Here is a 9108-nt window from a genome sequence, read left to right as displayed (position 1 = left end):
TTGCTTGGGAGTTGGCTCCCTGTAAGATCTACCAACTGGGGAATGCTAAAGGGTGGCTTCGGGGCTGGGGAGGAAGACGCACATGCCCCTTCCTGACCGTCTCCTGTTCCCGTAAGCAGCATGGGATGCTGCCTTGTCCTGGCGGCAGCAGCTCTTTCCTGGGCCACAGCTGAATCTAGTTTATGGCATTTTTAACACCTACAGACCCAGACACCCCCTCAGAGACATCAGCGGTGGTGGCAGGCATCCCCTCTCTGAAGGTCTGACTTGCAGCTCTGTGGGCTCTTCCTCCTAGAGTCTAAGTTGTAATCATTGCAACCTCTTCCTTTTTTCTCCAAGCCCTAGGGGTGCTGGCTGTGTCCTTCAGTGCTGACTCGGTTATAGTTTAGTGCTATCTTTTTGCCATTTCTGTGACCTAGTCGAAAGATCTGTTTAGTCAACAATGGAGAGATCCTCTCTATTCAGACGGCCTATGTGCTTTCTATCTCCTGCACAAACCCGACTAACATACAGCCCTACAGTTTGCTGTCTGTTTCTTCACTCAGCCAGTAGGTAACGAGTTCCCATTGTGTGCCTAGCGCGGTGCTGTGTTGTGCTTAAAGGGATGAGGAGGTCGGACAAGCTCCTTGCACTCACAGAGGAGGAAAGCACAGCACACAAGCGCAGTGGAATCTTTGCACGCAGTGGAATCTGTGCTTAAAGGGATGAGGAAGTCGGACAAGCTCCTTGCACTCACAGAGCAGGAAAGCACAGCACACACGCGCAGTGGAATCTTTGCACCCACCTCCAGGGAGAAATGGAAATGTTCAAGCTCTGCTAACAGTGGTTGATACTCACTGAATCTCTCAGGAAATGCGTAGTATTGAAACAGTCAGTGCTTCTCGTTTCATTGTGAAACCCATTGAGCAAGGCCCTCTCAGGCTGACAGCCAAGCGCCCAGCTGAGCTCCCAGGTACTCGCTTCCCCTGGTGAGGGTCCCACTGACCAAGAGCCAGTTGCGTTTGCTTCCAGTCCTCTGTATGACATTGTTATTTATATTTTTGAGTACATTGTTCCATGAAATAGTATATAAAACAATAAAATGTGAGTGCAAAAAGGATGAGCATTATTTTTACTATAAACAGTTCTTCATTCAACAAGTATTTATTTATAATTAATTGCTTAAAAAAATTGTTAGAGGACATGGGTGCTCATTGGAGAAAGAAAGAGAGAGAGAGAATTCCCCAGGAGGAATGGCCATACTGCAATCCCTTCTCCTCCATTCTCCACTCAAGATTTTAGGCACACATGTACATATGCCTGGTGTATTTCCCAAGCTGTGGGGTTTGGGACTCAAACCATGCAGTCAGTCAGTAACCACCACGCCTTCAAGTGGCTCTGAGCATGATGTGTATAAAAATTCAATTATATGAAGGTTAAGATCAATAGTGACATCAGTAGATAGTATGTGTTCATTCTAAAAACCCGTACTCCCTATATAATCCGGAGAAAAATATCACATAAACCTTTGATGGGAGACATTCAACAGGTTATCTGGCTGTATTTCTCAGGAGCTGATGTGATGAAAACCAAGGAAACACTAAACAACTGTCATGGACTGAAGGACATGGGGAGACCTGACAGCTAAATGCTACAGGCTCCTTGGACTAGCTCTTGGAACAGAAACGAGACGATAGAAAAAGTGGTAAAATCCAAATAAAGCCTGTAACTCAGTTAATAATCACATACCATTGCTGGCGTCTTAGTTTTGACAAATGCTCCATGGCACGTGTAGATGTTAACAGTTGGGGGCACTGGGTATGAGGTATTCAGAAACTCTCTGGGTTATCTGTACGACATATCTGTAGATCTAAAATTACCCCTAAATAAAATGTTCATTTTAAAAAAATAAACAACAGAACTACAACAAAATTACACGCTCTGGAAGATTTGATAATGGTGGGTTGCTTTTAAACAATGCTGTTAAATTAGGCGTGGGCAAGACCTAATTGTAAAAGATAAGGAAACAATTTTCAGTCTTCCTTTATTGGTCTCCTTATGTTCATTCTCTAAGCTGAAATTAGATTTTTAGATGATGCTTTATGGCTATATTTATGCAAGAAAGATGAAGCTGAACTCTAGTGGGAAAAACTCATGGGGACAGCTGGTGGCGTCATGGTTAAGGTGGCTGAATTTCACATGGCCAATCAAGCAGTTCAAGTCCTGGATCTGCTGGCTTGAGAAACTTGCCAAGTTCATGTGTGCACAAAATCCTGAAAGGAGAAATGGAGACGGGATTGCAGCATGACCATGTCCCATGTGGGGTGTTTTCTTGCTTTTTCTCTCTCATCTTCTGTCTCTCTCCTGCAAGTAGATGCACCCTATAGCAAATTTATATTTAAAAAACTGATATTAAAAACAGCAATAACAAAACCACCTCATATTCACAGGCTGGCCCCAGAGCTGCACTGAGCTTTGGGAGGTGAACCCCACATGGATAACCACAATTTGAACCTGGCCATGGACTTAAAAAACGTGTTGGACACAGGTATGTGCATGGTTAAATTTCCTCTCTCTCTCTCCTCCCAGCGAGCACACACACTCCATAGTAAATTTTTTTTTTTTAAAAAAGAAAGAAATGGAGGAAAAATGATTGTGATATGACGATGACCCACTGGTGGGCTTGAGAGGGCAGAGGAATGCTTGCTTCCTGCCGCTCTCTCTCTGGCGAGTATATGAGTTCTCTGGCAAAAATAAAACAAATTATATTCAGGGCGATGGTCTAGGTCAAAACACAAGCAAAGGAATATATATATGGATTTATTCATATTTATATTTTCACAAAAAAATTTAACATAGGTATATATCACTTGTTATGATTCCCCAATTTTAATGTCAAATTTTTAGTAGATTGACCAACTATTGGTCTCAATTGCACTAAATAAGATAGTTTTACTAAAAATAAAAAAGACCAGGGCCAGCAGATGGCATAGTGGCTAAGGCACTGGATTCCCACATGGTCAACTTCAGTTCAAATCCCAGACCTGGCAAGACCAGCAGTTAGTGCAATGGCTATGTTGCTAGACTCCCATGTAGTCGACCGTGGTGCGCGTCCCGGACCCGGTGGCTTAAAACACACGCTGGGCGCGTGCCCAAGATCCCAAGAGGAGAATGGAGGAGAAGGGATTGCAGCATGGCCATCGTCCCTGAGGGGTGATTCCTCGCTTTCTGTCTCTCTATCTTTCTCTGTCTTTCTGGTGAGCACACGTGCCCTATAGAGAAAAAAAAAAAATTCCAGACCTGGCATCTTGAAAATCCCACTGGGCACACGTATGCCCAAAATCCCAAAAGGAGAATGAAGGGGAAGGGATTGTGGCATGGCCACCCCTGCTGGGGGTGATTTCTCTCTCCCTCTGTCTCTTTTTGGTGAGTGCACATACCCTGTGGCAAAAGGCTAAAAATAAATAAATAAATAACAATTAAAAATAAACAAAATCATCACAGGCTGTGCACAACACTCTGAAAGAAACAGGCAGTGTGGTGTACTGGAGAGTGACAGGTAGGAGTGGGAGAGCTTCTCAGGGGGGAGTTCAGGGAAACTGGGGAAATGACATTCATGTTGAGGTCACAACATGCTTAGGGAATTTGGGCTGACAGTTTAATGAAGGAGAGAGTCATGTAAACAATGCAGCCAAGTGTCCTGCAATGAGTATGGCTGGCAGAGAGCAGCAGGGAGCTGAAGGGACCAAAACTCCTAGGGAAGAATAGAGAAGGGATTACGGTGTGGCTATCCCCCGCCTGGGGGGGGGGGGGTTGGTTGCTTTTTGTCTCTCATTCGAAAAGGGAAGAAAGGAGGAAAGACAGGAAGAAAGAAATTTTTAAAATGTGGGACCAGGATCAGCAGTTGGTGTAACGGCTATGTCGCTGGACTCTCATGCAGTTGACCGCAGTTTGAGTCCTGGACCTGGTGGCTTAAACGCACACCAGGCGCGTATGAGTGAGTGCCCAAGATCCTGAGAAGAGAATGGAGAAGGGATTGCAGCTTGGCCATCCCCCCCGGGGAGTGATTGCTTGCTTTCTGTCTCTCTATCTCTGTCTCTCTGGTGAGTGCACATGCCCTATACCAAAAATCTCTCTTAAAGAAAAAAATGTGGTCTGAGAACTGCCAGTATCAGCGTTATTTGGAAGCTTATTAGAAAGGCAGGATCTTGGGCCCCTCCTAGACCTACTGAACTGGGAGCTGCATTTTCGTAAGAATCCCATTACTGTGATTCAGAGGTACGATGTGGTTTAAAAGCTCTGATCGGATTAGAGACTGGAGAGGTGTGAACCTCCAAAGTCTTAAGAAATTATTACAGGGCGAACCAGTGGTGTGGTGATCGAGGTGAGTAGGTCCCACATAGCACCATGTGCTTTGAGTTGCAGACTCGATGATCTGGAAAACACTCTGGACATGTGTGCACATATGCAAATTCACAGAGCACGTGCCAAAGGGAGGGAGAGATGGATGAGAAGGGATTGCACCTGGCTATCCTCCATGGAGGGTGCTTTCTCACTGTCTCTCGCTCGCTCGCTCTGTCTTTCTTGGGTGAACATAAGCACTCTCTGGCACAAAAAATAAAAATAAAAATAAATGCCAATAGCCTGTGAAGAGCTGAGGATGGCCAGAGCTAAGGCACTAATGGTGAGAAAGGAGAAGAAAAAGCAGATGGTACAGAGGTTTAGGGGTGGAATTGCAAGGCTTGAGGACCACCTGGGTGTGGCTGGCAATGAGCGAAGGGGAGAGCTTACAGGATGTTCACTCAGGCCTGCCAGAGACACAGGGGATCTAATTGTACACGTACACAAGAGGACTTCAAAACATGTGTAAAAAAATGAAATTAAAGTTTGTCTTATTTATTTTTGATTTCCAGAGGGCACATATGCTCACCAGAGTGGGGAAGAGGGAGTGGGGAGAGGACTTTCCAATGGGTGGTGGTCACACCACAACTTCTTCTCTCCCATTACTTCATTGTGTGGGGATTCTGGGCATCACACCCACATGCACTCCATGGTTTTTTTTTTTTTTTTTGGAGAGGTTTTTGCTATAGGGTGCGTGTGCTTGCCAGACAGACAGAGAGAGACAGAGAAGTCACCCCCCCGGGGGGGATGGCCACGCCGCAATCCCTTCTCCTCCATTCTCCTCCCGGGATCTTGAGCACGCACGCACACGTGCCTGGCATGAGTTTGAAGCCACCTGGTCCGGGATGCGAACCACGGTCGACTATATGGGAGTCCAGCGACAGAGCCATTATGCCAACTGCTGGTCCCCACCCCATGTGTTTTTTAAGCCACAGGGACTAGGATTCAAATCATGGTCAGCCCTGTGGAATCTAACACCCTTAACCACTAGTCTATGGGTAGGTCCCAGTTTGGTTTGGTTTTGATACCAAAAAGAAATGGGAAGTTCATGCATAGTTTTCTCACAGTACATACTTTCCATGAATTATTTGAAGACCATTCATATATAGCTAGCACTAAAAATTTACTGGCATATGTTCGCAGTAAATTACATGCAAAACAAAAATAATAATTCTCAAAACTCACTGCTTTGTAATCATTTTATTATTATCCAACCTGTCGAGGTTGTTTGCAACTGCTATGTCCGTTTCACGGAAATGCCGCATAGTGATACGCTTCTGTGCATTTCTTTCTAACTCTACAATCTTTTCTTTCCTCCATTAATCAATTGGTTTGACATCTGCCACAGTGCAAACATTTACATCATGGTAGGCAGCACATGTTACAAATCACGGCTTAACTTATTGTTTGGTTAGGTTTTTAGATCAGGGCCAGCAAAGTTACTATTTTTTTAAAAGAATTATTTATTTAACTTTATTTATTTATCTATTTATTTAAATTTGACCAGGGAGGGACAGAGAGAGAGAGAAAGTGAGAAAACAAACCACTAAGTCTGAGACTCGAACTGCGGTCGGCCACGTGGGAGTCCAACACCCTTAACCACCATGCCGCCTGCCAGCCCCAGCAAACTTTTACTATTAAAAGCCAGGTAGTTCATATTTAGAGTTTTGAGGCTCTTATTCGGTTATGACTATTCAACTCTACCAACGTAGCAAAAAAATTTCCAGAGATAATACTTAGACAAATGAGTGTGATTATCTTCCAATAAAATTTTCTTGGCAAAGCAGGCAGCAACTGGTTTTCTGTTTGGCTTTTAATAGTAATATTATTATTATTACTATCATTATTTTGCCTACTAGTGAAAGTTTGTCAACTCCCTGTGTAGACTTAAGAAAGTGATGAAAAACGTGTTAATAGTGTAAATTAGACATTTAGAGGATTAAAGTGTAAAGGATTTCTTATCTGTAGCTGTTACACTGTGAATAGCATAAGAAATGGAGGGAATATCTTTCAGTATTCAAAATCCAGGATCTGTTTCAGGTAAGAAATCGCTTACATCACTATGTCTTCCTTATTTTATATTACTGGTTATAAACGAAAATAGCAACCAGTGCTCATGTTGAAACCATACTCATTTACCAATTGCTCCGTAGAATGGCGAGAGTTATAAGAATTCAGCAAAAACCAATGAACGCATTCTATAAGTATTAGTTAGTGGGACCAGCAGATGGTGTAGTTAGTTACGGCACTAGAGTCCCACATGGCTGACTGCAATTCAAGTTCTGGACCCAACAGCTTAAAAACCATGCCGGTGCATGTGTACGTGTGCCCAAAATCCCAGGAGGAGAGCGGAGAAGGAGAGATTGTGGCATAGCCATTAGCCCTCAGGGGTGATTTCTCACTTGCCCTCTCACTGTCTCTCTCTGTTTCTCTCTGTGAGCACATGCTCCCTATGGCAAAACAAAACAAAGCAAAACAAACCTTAAAAAATCAGCTCTCTGGAGTTTATAATAAAGATTATAGTATTACTGTTGTTTTATTATTAGTTATAAATAGCATGCTGCCATAGTTTCACTATGCTCCCCACCTTCAAATTCCTGTGTTCAGCCATTGCACTAGACTTTTGAGGGTGAGAACTTAACCAGATTACAGCATAAAATGGGGAGGCCTTTGGGGAAGAAATAAGCGACTGGGTGGTTAGGGGAGGCCTTCATGACTCAGTTACGCTGTGGAGGTGAAGAGAGAAAATGAGGAAGCAGAGGTCACATGGATACAGACCATGCTCTGCTTAAGACCCTGCCTTCTGCGACCAGCCAAGTGGTATGGTGTCTAAAACAGCTGGATCCCAGATGGCCAACTATGTGATTTGAGTCCTGGACCGAGTGGCTTGAAAACCACGCTGGGCGTGCGTGTGTGCATGCCCGATATCACAGGAGGAGAATGGAGAAGGGCTTGCAGTGTGGTCATCTCCCCCTAGAGAGCAAATGGTTATAAAGTCTCAGTTTTTCAAGATGAAAAAGTTAGCGTGATCTTGGGAACCAGCAGTTAGCATAATGGCTATGTCGCTGGACTCCCACGTAGTTGACCGCGGTTCGTGTCCTGGACCCGGTGGCTTAAAACTCACGCCGGGCGTGTGTGCGTGTGTGCCCAAGATCCCGAGAGGAGAATGGAGGAGAAGGGATTGTGGCGTGACCATCCCCCCTGGGGGGTGATTTCTCGCTTTCTGTCTCTATGTCTCTCTCTGTCTGTCTGGCGAGCGCACGCGCCCTACAGTGAAAATCTCTCCAAAAAAAAAGAAAAGTTAGCGTGATCTGTTGTAAAATAATGAATATCCTTAATACTACTATATTGTATACTTCATATAGTTAATATGGTAAATATCATGTTACAGGTTTTTGGGTTTTTTTTTCCTGTTTTGTTCTGTTTTTATAATCTGTGTAGGTTAGGGAAAATTATAGAGAGAAACAGAGAGAGTGGGAAAGTGAGAAAGCCCCTAGGGGAGGTAGTTATGTGGCAATCCCTTCTCCACTCTCCTCTCAAGATTTTGGGCATGGACACACATGTGCCTGGTGTGGTTTTTTTGTTTGTTTCTTTTTTGGAGAGGTTTTTGGTATAGGGTGTGTGTGCTCACCAGAAAGACACAGAAACAGAAAACAAGAAATAATCCCCAGGAGGGGTTGGCCACGCTGCAATCTCCATTCTCCTCTCGGGATCTTGGGCACACATGCACATGCCCCCAGCAAGAATTTAAGCCGCCAGGTCTGGGATTAGAACCATGGTTGACTACATGGGAGTCCAGCAACATAACCATTATGCCATCTGCTGGTCCCGGCCTGGTGTGTTTTTCAAGCTCCCAGGTCTGGGACTCGAACAGTATGGTCGACCATGTGGGATATAACCACCTTAACCACCATGACAAGGACTGGCCCTGTTATACGTTTTTAAGCCACAAGTACAAATAAAAAGAGAATGGGACCAGCAGGTGGCATAGTGGTTAAGGTGCTGGACTCCCACATGGCTGACCACAGTGCAAGTCCTGGACCCAGTGGTTTGAAATTCATGCCGAGCATGTGTGCATGTGTGCCTAAGATCCCAGGAAGAGAATGGAGGATAAGGGATTGCAGCATGGGGTGACTTCTCACTTTCCCTCTCATTGTCTCTGCTTCTTTTTCTCTGGTGAACTTACACACTCTATCACGAAAAACTCCCCCCCCAAAAAAAAATCAAAGCCAAACAAAACAAAAATTCTTGATGTTACGTGAGCTTTAGTAAGAACCTGGGGTTGCACATGGGCTATGGGAGTGGACCTGAGTGGGAATCAAAACCAGGTTCCCATGTGGTCTCAGCCTGTGGAGGCTGAGACCATCTTAACAGGGCACACCACCAGGGCTGGGCCAAAAGAGAAGCATTTGTATTTCTTATTAAGCAAAAACCACAATGAGAACAGTTCAAATACTTCCTCATACAATGACTGTCCCACAGAGCACTAAACACAATGAATATGATGATATTGTTGGGTTTGAGAAGTCAGGAGTTGGGGGATGCATTGGAACTAGAGAAGACCTTTGTTTTTCTCCCTCACGATCCTGTAATTCTGAATCACAGCCTGTTAGACAGGTGCAACCTTTACCTTACTGTGACCTTCCATCATGCAGTTGAGGAAACTGAGCCATGGAGAAAGGACTTGTGCAAGGAACCTGGTTAATTTGGTAAAACCAGATAGAACAA

Source organism: Tupaia chinensis, unplaced genomic scaffold, assembly GCF_000334495.1.
Source record: "Tupaia chinensis unplaced genomic scaffold, TupChi_1.0 Scaffold000066_1, whole genome shotgun sequence".
Lineage (NCBI taxonomy): Eukaryota > Metazoa > Chordata > Mammalia > Scandentia > Tupaiidae > Tupaia > Tupaia belangeri.
The sequence above is the reverse complement of the archived record's forward strand: the minus strand, read 5'-3'. Positions refer to the sequence as shown.